General features: G+C 39.3%; 1 long non-coding RNA gene across 1 annotated transcript; it reads left to right on the top strand.

Moving 5' to 3' along the window:
- The first annotated feature begins 598 nt into the window (after window positions 1–598).
- LOC137658259 (uncharacterized) lies at window positions 599–13,811 on the top strand. Its single transcript, XR_011047305.1, has 3 exons — window positions 599–695; window positions 12,581–13,127; window positions 13,596–13,811. It is a non-coding gene; the product is annotated as an uncharacterized lncRNA (long non-coding RNA).
- Window positions 13,812–14,416: the final 605 nt, after the last annotated feature.

Genomic DNA, 14,416 nt, shown 5'->3' on the forward strand with positions numbered 1-14,416 from the left:
ATCTACATATGGACTTATGTACGGACTGCCAAAGATACACAAAGAAGGAATTCCTTTGAGACCCATCCTTTCTTCCATTAACACTGCTAGCTATAAACTCGCCAAATTTCTTGTCCCTTTACTCCAACCACTGACTCACAACAAATATACATTAATAAACTCGGCCTCCTTTAAAGATGACATTACCACGCAGGACTCAGATCTGTACATGGCGAGCTTTGACGTGGAATCTCTGTTTACAAATGTTCCCGTTGTCGAGACTATCAACATCATTTTAGACAGGCTATTTCCCACTGACGATTGCTTGTTCAACAATTTTAACAGAACTCAATTCAAGTTGCTTTTAGAATTAACCGTGCTGGATACGCCCTTTGTTTTTAATAATACAGTTTTTAAGCAGACTGAGGGGATGGCCAGGGGAAGCCCTCTGGGTCCTACTTTTGCAAACATATTTATGTGCTCCCTGGAGGAGCGAGCTTTAGATGTATGCCCACCTAATTTCCGCCCACTCTTTTATAGACGCTACATAGATGACACTTTCGCCTTATTCAGATGTAATTACCATGCTGATACCTTTCTTGAGTTTTTAAACAACCAACACCATAACATTAGATTTACGGTTGAAACAGAAACACAGAATTCACTTCCGTTCCTTGATGTGAGGATATCCAAGGACGAGTCTGGCTTTCATACTGGTATTTATAGAAAGAGCACCTTTACTGACCTGGGGACCAATTTTTATAGCTCATGTTTTTTTAACTTTAAACTGAATTCCGTGTCAACTCTCCTCCATAGAGCCATTAATCTGACATCAAGCTGGTCTACCTTTCATACTGAAGTGACTTTCCTTGCTGATTACTTTAAGGATAATTATTTCCCTCCAGCAATTTTTCATAGATCCCTTAATAAGCTACTTAATCTGAACTTCAATCCAACCCCAATAGTCCACAATGTCCCCAAGCTCCGTATGTTTGCTAGATTTCCCTCTCTCCATAATAATAAATTTAGGAAAAAATGCATTAACCTATTCAGTGAGCAATTGCCTGCCCTTAATTTAAAACTCATTCCCATAAACCCCCGAACTATCAGCTCACTCTTCCAAGTCAAAGATAAGATCAGCCCCCTGTTTGCCTCCGGTGTCGTTTATAAGTATAATTGTCCCAGATGTGATCTTGGCACTTACATCGGTTGCACCAGGAGGCTGCTAAAAGTCCGAATTTCCTCTCATCAGGGAATTAGCTATAGAACGGGTTGTCGACTATCAAATCCAGAACAATCTAATATAAGAAATCACAGTAAAATTTGCAAAACACACATAGATACCAGTCATTTTAATATAATAGGAAGAACCCGACATATAGACGAACTAACCACCCTTGAATCAATAATGATTAAGTTAACTGTACCTTCTCTCAACCACCAGTCGTCTTCCACCCAATTGTTTATTGCCTAATTACCTGTTGTTTTGTTTACATTCCCTTCCATAACAATTTTTCATGTCAGTTCTCCTTACGCTACTGCTGTGGGTAGGTGTCTTGTTCGTTCTATTATTATTATTATTATTATTATTATTATTATTATTATTATTATTATTATTATTATTATTATTATTATTATTATTATTATGATATATTTTCTATTATTATTATTATTATAATTATTATTGAATTAATTTGTTTCTCTATATTCGCTCCGAACCCTTTCACTGTTGTTCTGTGTTTCTGTTTTTACTCTGTTTTTATTCTTAATTTATTAAAAAGCTTTTTAATTTTGGTGTTGGTAAACGTTGTGTGTATCTTTTTACTTATACACAATTGATTTTTAATTGTTTCAGCCTGGAAAATGTATCAAGCTGATACGAAACGTCGGCGCAAATAAATGGATATAAAAAAACAGAACGCGTCTCCCTACTCCAATATGTTTATGCTTGAGTAATTGCTCCTGTCTCCATACTTATATATATATATATATATATATATATATATATATATATATATATATATATATATATATATATATATATATATATATATATATATATATATGTATATATATATATATATATATATATATATATATATATATATATATATATATATATATATATATATATATATATATTTGGGCTCAAGCCATGTCGTGCTGATGGAAGTTCCCCTTAAAGTAGCTTCCTAAGGGATGTATATACTACAGTGATATTCCCAGAGAATTTTACCTGTAGGTATCCAGAATTCTAACTCCTGGCGCGAATATCCTTAAATTTTCTCTCAAGGATATCGCATAATATCAGGGACGTATTCTTGACACGCCTCATAGCAATCTGCACCCCTAATAGCGTTTACGCTTCGAGGAGGTGTGGCAAAATAAAAGGTAGCCGTATCATAGCTACTCCGTTCTCGTACTACTATTGAGTATGATAACAGCGCCATTTCCACAATGGCGGACATTCCTTTTTTTGTAGCGATTTCGCTCGGTGGTATTCCCTGGTGATCTAACTTTTCTATCGTTTTACAGGATTAATATTATGCTTTCTCCATCTTCTTCCGCCTCTGGAAAGTTGAGTATCGGGTCTTTAATATAAGTATATTTCAGCTCCTGTTTCACAATGAAATTAGAGTATTTTATTGTGCCTAAGAGCTACACCGGTTACTGGAGGCGCCATGTGCGCCGTCGTTCGTTAGGCATGTGTTATTTAGATAGCAGAATGACTTCCAGTTTTAAATAGCCTTTTTTAATTATTTAGATATATAGGCAATTATTCTTGTAAAGATTTGATGTGCATAATTTTTTCCTTTTTCTCTGTAGATTGTAAAGTTAGAGTTTCGGTGATTTAGGTAACCGAGATCTCGTCTAGCCTAGGTAACCTAACCTAGACATTTTACTATACGTTCAGACATTCCCCGGTTACCCTAGTGTATTGTTTTCATTCAGTGGAGACTGATACCTCCTAGAATGTTATGAAACATTACACGTCTCTTCGGAAATTTAAGGGTAATCTCTTTCCCTCTGAGTGTAGCCTCAGGCTACAGCCGCACTCGAAGTTATGGTAGGATACCATCTTCTCCTTGCGACTAAAAGACTAGTCCTGTGCCACAGTACTCTGGGCTGAAGAGTGATATTCTTTAGCCTAGGATAACGTGGCACTGGAACTCTGTTTCTTCTTTGTTGAGAGGAGGCGGCGGTACCGCCATCCCCTTAACTGTGTCGGCAATCTCTGGGATGGAGAACTGAGACTCTCCTGTCTCCTGGGATTCTGCCGATACTGAAACGGAGTTTCTTTTAAAAGGTGGTAGGACTGACAATTTTGCCAGTTCCTTTCACACTCGTTACAGGACCCTGTTCCCTACCCCTCTGTCCACTTTTGATGGCTGAGCCATTGTCTTTCTTTAGGCCGGCATCTTGCAACCTTACCAATGCCGGTAGGTTGCCGGAGCCAGCCAGACTCCCTCTCTAGCCATGACTTTGGCTGACGGCAGGGCATACTGCCACGTACCACATCTTCTTCCGGCTGCTATGGTCCCTGCTGGAAGCTGATGACTGCCGGCATACTGTTGGCAACTGCCGGCTCAGCCGGCGGCCAAGATGGCTGCTGGTAGCTGGCGGCTGCCGGAGGCTATGATGGCCGTGAGTGGGAAGTCCCTTCTCTCCCCAAGGTTCTTCAGTCCTCCCTTGGACTGCTGCTACAGGTTCTGTTGCCGGGGTACTGCTGGCCAGGCAATAGTACTGTAGCTGCATGGAAGCCTGAATGGTACATTCTCCCCTTCTATTAGAACCTTCTTTCTGGAGAAAGGCAGTCAAATTAGACTTTTAATCCTTAATTACTGTATACATTCACAGTAAGGAGTAGCCTTTTTTTCCATGCTATATCTCTCTCTCTCTCTCTAGCTAGCATGCCGGGTATGCCGGCAAGACCTAGCTATGCCGGCAACATGCCGGATGAACTACTGTATATGTTATACAGGTAGCCAGTATATCTGCAGTATAGATTATACTGCAGTTAGAAAACTACTATATATTTTATACTAGTAGTTATTTCCAATATATTTTGGATATCCAACACAGGCATTTGCTGAGCCCAATCCTATATTGAATGAATATGATTTCTTCAATATCCTGATTAGAATCAGTATTAGGATTACCCTACAATATTAAACACTTCAAGGCAAGAGTAAATACACTCCTAACCCTTAAAGGGTAGAGCCTTTTTCCTTGAGTCTCCTTGATCAGGAAACTCTATATTTTAATATAGTAGGAAGACTACAGCAAATAGGCTGAGTTGGATATACAAATATATGTCTTTATTTTCCTAGTCCAGCTGGCTTCATGCTAGATGGACTGTACTGTCATATGCTACTATGAAGGCAGCATAATGAATAGACTACAATACATGATGTACAGTAGCCAGTAAATTGCAATATAGACTTACTGCAATTAGAAAACTACAGTACCATTATACAGTAGTATTTTCTGACATACCTTGGGTACCCTTGTACGAGCATTAACATCATTTTGGGACAGTGATTTGATACTTCTCTACCCCTAGGGGTAAGAGCCCTTCTACTTGCAGTTACTCAATAGAGAAATCTCCATGTAGTTAATACTGAGGGGAGGTAACAGCATTTGCTCACAGGGGTACACAAGTATGTATCTCCTACTATCCCTTTATAGCTTACTATCCTAAGCTACTCTTTTGTAAAGGACATTTGCATGTTGATTATCAAGGAGATAATCCATGGTATACTCATTTGGTTTTCCTCTCTTTACAGGAGGAACACCAGATACCTTGTGCTGCAGTCCTCTGCAAGGCCAAGAGTAAGTATTTTTACGGTTATAGTACTTGCAGGTTTCATGCCCCCTGCAATATTATTTCCGGATCCCTACATTATTGGAACCCACAGGTTTGCAATATATGTCGGACATTAATGTCTGAAGGTTTTGAAAATCCAAACTCTACGGAGACTAGGGATACAGCTCAATATAAATTATGCAACTGGGTGAGAGGCTTTCAAAAGATCTCTCCGGGACCTTTCCTACTTAATGATAGGATGCGTAAGATACTATTTCCGGAAGCAAGTGAGAAAATAGTAGTGCCTCAGGAGCCAACTACATCCCCTGACGGCTAGAAAACCTTTGGGATTGAGGGCAAGAAGTGCCCCAAGGTAGAAGAGAAAAACGTTGTGTCGGAATTTCCTCCGCCTATGCCGGCTATAGAGCCATCGATGTCGACATCTTCGTCTTCTACCCCTCTTTTGGATAATGTGGTACAATTATGTATCCAGCTGAAGAATCAAATAGAGAGCTTTCATAAACAAAACGAAAAGCAGGAAGTAAAACGCAAGATAGAGCCTCGTAAAGCTTCTCTTGTCGCTTCCCAGGGGTCACTCAAATGACCCATGAATCAAGACCTACCAACATGCTCCATAACCAATCCCTGGAGGTTTGCGGAGCAGATACCGATTTCAAATGGCAATCTCTTCATCTCAAAGAAGATAGGTGCTGTTCCTTTGGACAAAATTCAATTTTGGCCAAGCTTTGATGCTTTCCCTAATTGTTGGGTTCGACTGAAGTACGAACCAAAGTCAAGAAAAGGAACGGAACCAAAGGAGGTAATGATTCTCGAACATGATAAGGCACAGACTATCCTTTCAGGTAGTCTAAAAAAGGCGGGTTATTCAGAGTCGAAGGTATTCTCACTGAATAACAGACACCCTTCCTTTCTTGCTCCTACTTCACTCTCATTCCCTTTTATGGGGTAGGCATTTATATCTGTTGCCAAAGCGGTAGAGGCGGGTAAGCCATGTCCCACACTCGATAAGTGCAAGCCTTTATCACCAGCTTTTCCCGGACAGGAAAAGGATTGGAAGGAAGTCCATTTGACATTTTCAGTAGGAAAATTAGATAAGGATGTCGCAAGTCGACAATTCAAGGTATGTCTCCCTAAATTGTCTGAGTTGCTCTTGTATAATGAACATGAGTCAAAGGAGAGACTTGCGACATCCCTTTCTCTACGAAACTACATAGAGTTGTGTTCAACCTACGAAAATACCCTAGACATGCTCATGGTCATAGCCAAAATGCATATGGCTACCCTGGTGAAGGACCTTTACGCCTTTATGAAGGCTAGGAGAGCATGTAGAGAGTTTGTGTTCGCTGCTGCAACAGTAAAACACGAAACAAGGAAGCTAATATCTTCCAACATCTGGGGTAAAGACCTCTTCCCATACGAGGTCATTAAGAAAGTAATTAAGAACGCCACCATGGAGAACATAAGTCTTCTCTAAAAATGGGGCATTCCTTCAAAGAGGCAATTTTCCGTGGTTGTGGGTCCACAACCTAAAAAGCAGATTGAAAATGCTGGAAATATCCGGGCTGCCCAACAACATCCCACTATTCAAGTGACCACGATGCTACAGGCAGATGGTCAAAAGTCTAAGCCTACTGACTATTCGAAGCATAAAGACGCTTCGGCTAGGAGGAACATTCCCTCAGGATCGCAGGACCTTCGATCCTTCAGTTCAAAGCCTATTCAAGATGAGCCATTAATGGGAAACAGAAATGTCCCTACCATCATTTCCTTACCTTTTCCTACAATTCAAAACCATCCTGCAGGAGTATACCTGAGAGCTATAGAGCATACAGGTGGTAAGAAAAATATAGCTCATCGAGTTCCAGGGAAGGCTGTTTTGTGTTCACGAGAAGGACTCAAGAAATCTCTGAGTCATTCTGAACTTGTTGCCACCCAAAAAGTTCATAAAAAACAGCAAGTTCTGAATGTTAATCCTTCTGAACATATGGACCTTGTTCCAATTAGGGGTGTTCGTAGTCTTGTCAGACCTGAAAGGTGTCCTTCGGAACCCTCCAGTCAACCACTCCCCTTCCTCCTATCTAGAATTCATGTTACAGAGAGTAACATTCATCCTAGGAAAGATACGTGTCGGACTCACAGTCCTAAGTATCTTCATAGGATTGACGAACTTAGTCACGTCAAAGTCAAGCCTAGAAATAGTTCAGGTATTAATATACCTGATCGAGAGGCTGGGGTGGGCAGCACCCAAAGTGTATGGCCAATGTGCATTCAAAGAGATGACAAGGTTCCTGGAACATCACGAATGCAAGATAAGCTTCTAGAAGTCTCGACTTTCTCCAGCTCAGGGGTTTCGATGGTTAAAAAACCATTGAAGCCCTCAGTCACATCAACTCTCCTTTCCCTTGGGAATATAAAAGGAGCTCGTGAGGTCTGTCAAGAGACTCAGGTAATCAGTCAGATTACCATAATGCCAACAGGGGAAAGCACTAAACTTTCCCAAGTTCACAATAGTGACAGACCTGGTACTAAGGGCACACCCGAAAGATGCGTTAAGAGCCTGGAGAAAACACGCATCAAACGCTTGAAGAGATAAAAAAAGACAGAGATCGGTCCCTCTTTAATCGCATCTCTAACAAAAATTAAAGCACGAAAGTCCCAAGACTCTGCTGGTCCGTTCATGAGTGGGGAAGCCCCCTCCACACAGATCAGACTCCCTACGACTGATCTGGGACACCAAAGCGATAATAAGACGTCATAATCGAACGTCTCATACAGTCTTGGTGAAGTTACCCATCCCTCTCTTAAAGGGATGGCACCTACCAGCAGTTCATTTACAACTGATCCATAATGTGACGGTGGATACTCTATTTCAATCCAAGCCGATAGAGTTGGAATGGTCCATGGACGCAGACATATTCCCTCCCAGGTGGGAACAAGTCCCGGAACTGCAGATCGACCTCCTCATCACGAGCGTCTTCAAGAAACTACCTCGATATGTAGCCCCATGCGAGGATCCTCTAGTAGGACTGATAGACGACATGTCTCTAGAATGAAAGGGATGAACTCAGGTATACCTGTTCATCCCATCCAATCACCTGCTGAAGGTCCTCAACAGGCTCAGATACTTCTAAGGGGGAGTAGCTCTTTTGGCTCCCAGATAGCCCAAGAGCAATCTCTCCTCCCTAATGAAGAAACTGAAGATGAGGCTGGTCCTAGTTCTGATCCTAGGTATATTTCCGAAAGTTCAGAAATTAACTGCCTTCGTTTTATCACAGAGAACCAAACCCTTCATTTCATGATTTTCTCGCTCTAGCGGTTAGAAAAAGATTTGGGATCTCAAAAGGCAATATAGAATTCTTAGAAGAATACAAGGCTAAGTCAACTAGAAAACAATATGAGTCTTCCTGGAAAAGTGGGTTGCGTTTGTCAAAGCAAAAGGACCGAAAGAAATTTCAATGAACTTCTGTCTGCCCTTCTTTGTCCACCTTCATAGCCAAGGTCTGGCGGCCAATACGATAAATACGTGCAAGTCAGCCTTGACTAGGCCTCTCCTATATGCCTTTCAAGTGGATCTGGCGAATGAAATCTTTAATAAGATTCCGAAGGCATGTGCTAGGCTTAGGCTCGCAGTACCACCAAAGCCCATCTCTTGGTCTTTGGACAAGGTCTTACATTATGCCTCATCTGTGAACAAAGAAGATTGTTCTCTTAAGGATCTAACCCAAAAGGTTATTTTTCTGTTTGCTATAGCCTCTGGGGCTAGAGTTAGTGAAGTAGTGGCCCTATCCAGAGATGAGGGTCACATTCAGTTCACGGAAGTGGGAGAACTGAATCTCTTTCCTGATCCATCCTTTCTCGCTAAAAACGAGCTACCCACTAAGAGGTGGGGTCCCTGGAGAATCTGCCCTCTGAGGGAAGATGTCTCTCTATGTCCTGTAGAGTGTCTTAAGGTCTATCTTCGTAGAACTTCAGACTTCAGGGGAGGACAGCTCTTTAAAGGAGAAACTTCTGGATCAAATTTATCCATAAAACAACTAAGGGCGAAGCTCACCTACTTTATTCGTAGAGTGGATCCGGACAGTACTCCCGCAGGTCATGATCCGAGAAAGATTGCTTCATCACTGAACTTCTTTTAGTATATGGACTTTGAGCGTCTTCGTTCATACACTGGATGGAAATCATCCAGAGTGTTTTACAAACACTATGCAAAACAAGTGCATGAACTGAAACACTTCGTAGTGGCGGCAAGTAGTGTATTAAAACCTGCCCCCTAATGGTTTGGGACCTCACATGTCCTCGCACATGTAACGGATGAGAATCATCCAGAGTGTTCTACAAACACTATGCTAGACAAGTCCATAATCTGAAGCAATGTGTGGTAACACCAGGTAGACTATTTAACCTGCTGTCTAAATTCTACGATGAACAGCTAATTGACTGGGACTGTCAATTAAAGGGAGAAGAGGTCATCCTTCTTAGGTGTGACTTCTTTTGATTAAGTGTTACCATGATAACACTAGCTCTGTTCAAAATCCCAGGTGTGGAATTATACAGATAGCACTAGTGCCGGTGTACGAAGTACACAATGCAGATGGAAGTAACCAGTACAGGAATTATGAAGAAAAATTGTTTTATAATTTTTCTTCAGTCTGAGAGTGGCACTCATCATTTCTTTCTTCAAGAAAGAAATATAGTCTCTGTACTCGTTACAGGTATAATCCCATTGTCATACTACATCCGTTTTACTAAACATCTCTTTTAGTCATTTATTAGGAATAAAGGTCTATTAGAATGTAGTGCGTCCACTTTCGCCAGACAATTGTATGTATACATGCCAGAGTTCTTCAACTTACCAAAGTAAGTATCCCTCATATATTTGTATGCATCAAATAATAGATATAAGATACACTGATGTTTTTTTAGCAAAATATACAACTATGATACTATTTGTATATTCAGTGTATAATTATGTTTGGTCATACAATATATGTTAATCTCGAGACCCCTTTTCTACTGCCTAGATGACTCTTCCCTGTAGGAGGCAGGAAGCACTAACATTGTTTATGATTAGTGATGGTGACGTATAACGGTGACGTCACTCGTCTCAATTGGTCCCCATGACCATAGAAAAGGTTGCTAAAAGGTTAAGGCACTGATGAAAATCCACAGATAAACTAATGCTCTGGTATGCTTCCATCAGCACGACATTGCATGAGCCCAAAAAACGGATTTTGAGCTAGGCGAAAAATCTATTTTTGGGTAAGATAGCCATGTCGTCCTGATGGACCCACCCATCTCTTCTAATAAGAAAAGCTCTTCACAGTATCCCCCCGTGGTACTGTATCTGTAACACCATGCTCAATGCTACAAGGAATGTCCACTATCGTGGGAATGATGCTGTTATCATACTCAATAGTAGTACGAGAACGGGGTAGCCTTGATATGGCTCCCTTTTATTTTGCCACACCTCCTCGAAGCCTAAATGCTATTAGGGGTGCAGATTGCTATGAGGCATGTCAAGGATACGTCCCTGATATTATGCGATATCCTTGAGAGAAAATTTAAGGATATTCGCGCCAGGAGTTAGAATTCTGGATACCTAAAGGTAAAATTCTCTGGGAATATCACTGTAGTACATATATCCCTTAGGAAGCTACTTTAAGGGGAACTTCCATCAGGACGACATGGCTATCTCACCCAAAAATAGATTTTACGTTTTATATATATATATATATATATAGAAATATATATGTATATGAATGTATACATATACATACATATGAATATATATATATATATATATATATACATAATATATATATATATATATATATTCATATATATATATATATATATATATAGATATAGATATAGATATATAGGTAAGATATATTTACACATATATATAAAGGGAAGATTATATATATAGTATATATATATATATATATATATACATACATATATGAATACATATATACATATATATCCACTTGGAATTCATTTTATGGTAACAGTTTCTGGCCGGGTGGAGGTTCGAACTCCCACCTGTTCGGCTGAAAACCATGCCTGTAGTGACCCAACCAACTGAGCTATATATATATATAATATATATATATAAATATATATATATATATATATATATATATGTATGTATATATATATATGTATGTATATATATATACATATATATATATACGAGGCCTGTCGGAAAACTATCCGACCTTAATCCAGAAAAAATAATTTATATACCTGACAGGATTTGGACCCTAATCCCCCTTCAAAGTAGGCCCCTTGTGCTTGCACACACTTAGTCCACCGATCCATCCACTGCTGGAAACACCTCTGGAAGTCTTCTTTTGGAATGGTGTTCATCTTCGCCGTCGCGTTCCGCATTATCTCCTCTCTAGTCTCAAAACGGGTTCCTTTCAGTGGCGTCTTCAATTTTGGAAACAACCAGTTTCTGAACACCGTGATAACTGGAGATGAGTCATGGGTGTACGGGTACGACCCAGAAACAAAAAGACAGTCGTCGCAATGGAAGCATCCCGAGTCTCCAAGGCCGAAAAAAGCTCGACAGGTGCCAAGCAAAATGAAGGTGATGCTTACTGTCTTCTTTGATATCCGTGGAATTGTACATTACGAATACGCACTGGAAGGACAAACAGTGACAAAGGAGTACTATCAAGATGTTCTCCGTCGTCTCCGTGACGCAGTTCGGCGCAAAAGGCCAGACATGTGGAGGGCGAAAAATTTGGCCAACTGCATCACAACAACGCCCCCCGCACACTCATCCCAATTGATCCAACATTTCTTGGCCAAACATGGAATTCCAGTTATTCGCCAACCTCCCTACTCTCCAGACATGGCTCCTTGCGACTTCTGGTTGTTTCCAAAATTGAAGACGCCACTGAAAGGAACCCGTTTTTGAGACTAGAGAGGAGATAATGCAGAATGCGACGGCGAGTATGAACACCCTTCCAAAAGAAGACTTCCAGAGGTGTTTCCAGCAGTGGATGGATCGGTGGACTAAGTGTGTGCAAGCACAAGGGGCCTACTTTGTAGGGGATTTAGGGTCCAAATCCTGTCAGGTATATAAATTATTTTTTCTGGATTAAGGTCGGATAGTTTTCCGACAGGCCTCGTATATATATATATATATATATATATTTTATTTATATATATCTTCCCAATATATTATATATATATATATACAATATATATGTATATACATACATATGTAAATATGTATATACATACATATATATATGCATATATATATATATATATATATATACATATATATGTATATACATACATATGTAAATATGTATATACATACATATATATATGCATATATATATATATATATATATATATCCCCTATATATATATATATATATATATATCTTCCCTATATACATATTATATATATATATATATATATATGTATATATATCTTCTTTATATATATATATATGTATATATATGTATATAAGTATTTATATATATATATATATATATACAGTATATATATATATATATATACAGTATATATATATATATATATATATTCCCTGATATATAGCATATCAAATTTTATTGTGCTAATAAACATAAAAATAGTGCTTAATTTTAATCATGAAGCGACAAATTAAACTAGTAAACATGAATTTCCTTTACGTTTAGAAAAATAATCAAACGTAGAAGATTATATTTAGTTCTGTACCTGTATATATTATGTAAGCTACTACTCAGTCTTTTCCTCCACTATAGATATTCCTTATTGCGCTGGTCCTCCGCACCAGGAGCTGGTAGTGACAGCCAACACTTCAATCAGTTTGACTTGCCAAGTGGACGAACAACCCAAAGACGTCTCTTTCACCTGGAAGATTTGCGTCCATTCTCCCACTCACAGAGACACCCAGAGCACCAGAAGTCACCAAGCCCACCATATACTCTCCTCTGTCCTTGGGGAGCCTCCGAAGGACATCCGTGAAGTCGATCCTTCTGACATCTTGTCCAGACGCTTTGCCGAGTTCACCTTTCTGTGTAAAGACTTTCGGACTCATCTGGGTGTTTCCAATAGCTTTGGCCTGGCATCATACTCGGAGACTTGTGATGGGGCCAAGTGGACCAAATCCATAGATGGCAGCTACGGAACAGGAGACTGGAAGACACAGGATCACCAAATTGACCCTGAGGAACCCTGGGAGATCGACTGTGACCCTTACGCCTTCCATGTCAACTGTCGTTGGCTGTTACGCGCGTAATAGCAATGGTCACGCCAAGGTTCCTTGTACTTACACATTAACAGTAGTTGGTGAGTGAAGAACTAATGGAATGAAATTCTTTCGTTATATTATTAATTCCTCCCTCCGTCTATTTATGGAATCGCTACTACATTTAAATGACAGAGGTTTATGACGATTTTTCTGTCTCCTTAGTTAATGACCTATAAATATATTTAAAGCAGAAGCAGTTAAACGGATTTTCGCGGATGTTAACAATGGACTTTTTTATTCGTAGTAACTTAATTGATGAATTCCCCAAGTTTTAATGGCGAAAATGAAAGCAGGATTGAATAATTTCTTCACCAGAAAAACGGATAAGGTTTTCTTTTAACTGATATTAAATGAAATATGACATTGCTCTAATCTTTGTAAATCTATTCATATTTTCTTTACAATCTTTTATGATCATTGGCAATAACCACTGTTATATCAAATTCACATTTCTTTTCGTTTTCTAATATAAACACATGACTAACAACGTTGTTTTCCTTCTCCAGAAACCTTTCTGTTGCACGCGTCTTGCAACAGAGCCACTGAAACCACTGCAGAATCGCAACGTGACGGTGATAGGAATCACTAGAATGGAGGTGAGATGTGACGACCCATCCTACAGTCAAGATCCAGTGGGAAATGCCAGTCCCCTGTTGGGAGAAGGTCACCATTCCCCCAGCATGAGCTTCATCAGGTCACCACGGTCAAGCACCAAAGCTATTTTGGAGGTACGAGGGATCTTATATGTAGATTTCTGAAGATATAGGTGAGAGCACCACATATACACCAAGACGTCCTGGATATCAAAGTCAGTTCCTTAGAGCTTTTAGTAATTCCACCAATCATTTCTTCTTCTCTTTATTTAAAACCTCTTCAGTCTCTCCTTCCCATATACTTCTCTTTCTTCTCCACTCACGGCATTAGGTTCATAAAGTAGTCTATTATTTCTGCAAGACTTCTGCCATCTTAGATTCATCTTGTATGGTTGAAATCGGCTTTTATCTTACTTGAAAATACTTTTATAATCCAAACACATTTATCCTTTCAAAATCCATAGAAGCAAGCAATTTAACTGTATCTTCCTTTCTCATGCGTACTTTCATGAAGTTTCTACTCATATCTACAATTTACTTCAAACCCGTTCTTTATGCATTTGATTCTTGTCTGTAAGCTTCTATTTTTCTTAATAAACCTTTCTTATATATTTAAAACTCTCCGTCCCTCTATCTGTTCCAATTTAAATAACTTTCTTAACTTGACCATTTAAGTACAAGAGCTGATAAGTTGATGAACATGATGGTAAACCACATAATACAGTAACTCAGTA

This window comes from Palaemon carinicauda, chromosome 19 (genome assembly GCF_036898095.1).
Source record: "Palaemon carinicauda isolate YSFRI2023 chromosome 19, ASM3689809v2, whole genome shotgun sequence".
NCBI classification, from domain to species: Eukaryota; Metazoa; Arthropoda; class Malacostraca; order Decapoda; family Palaemonidae; genus Palaemon; species Palaemon carinicauda.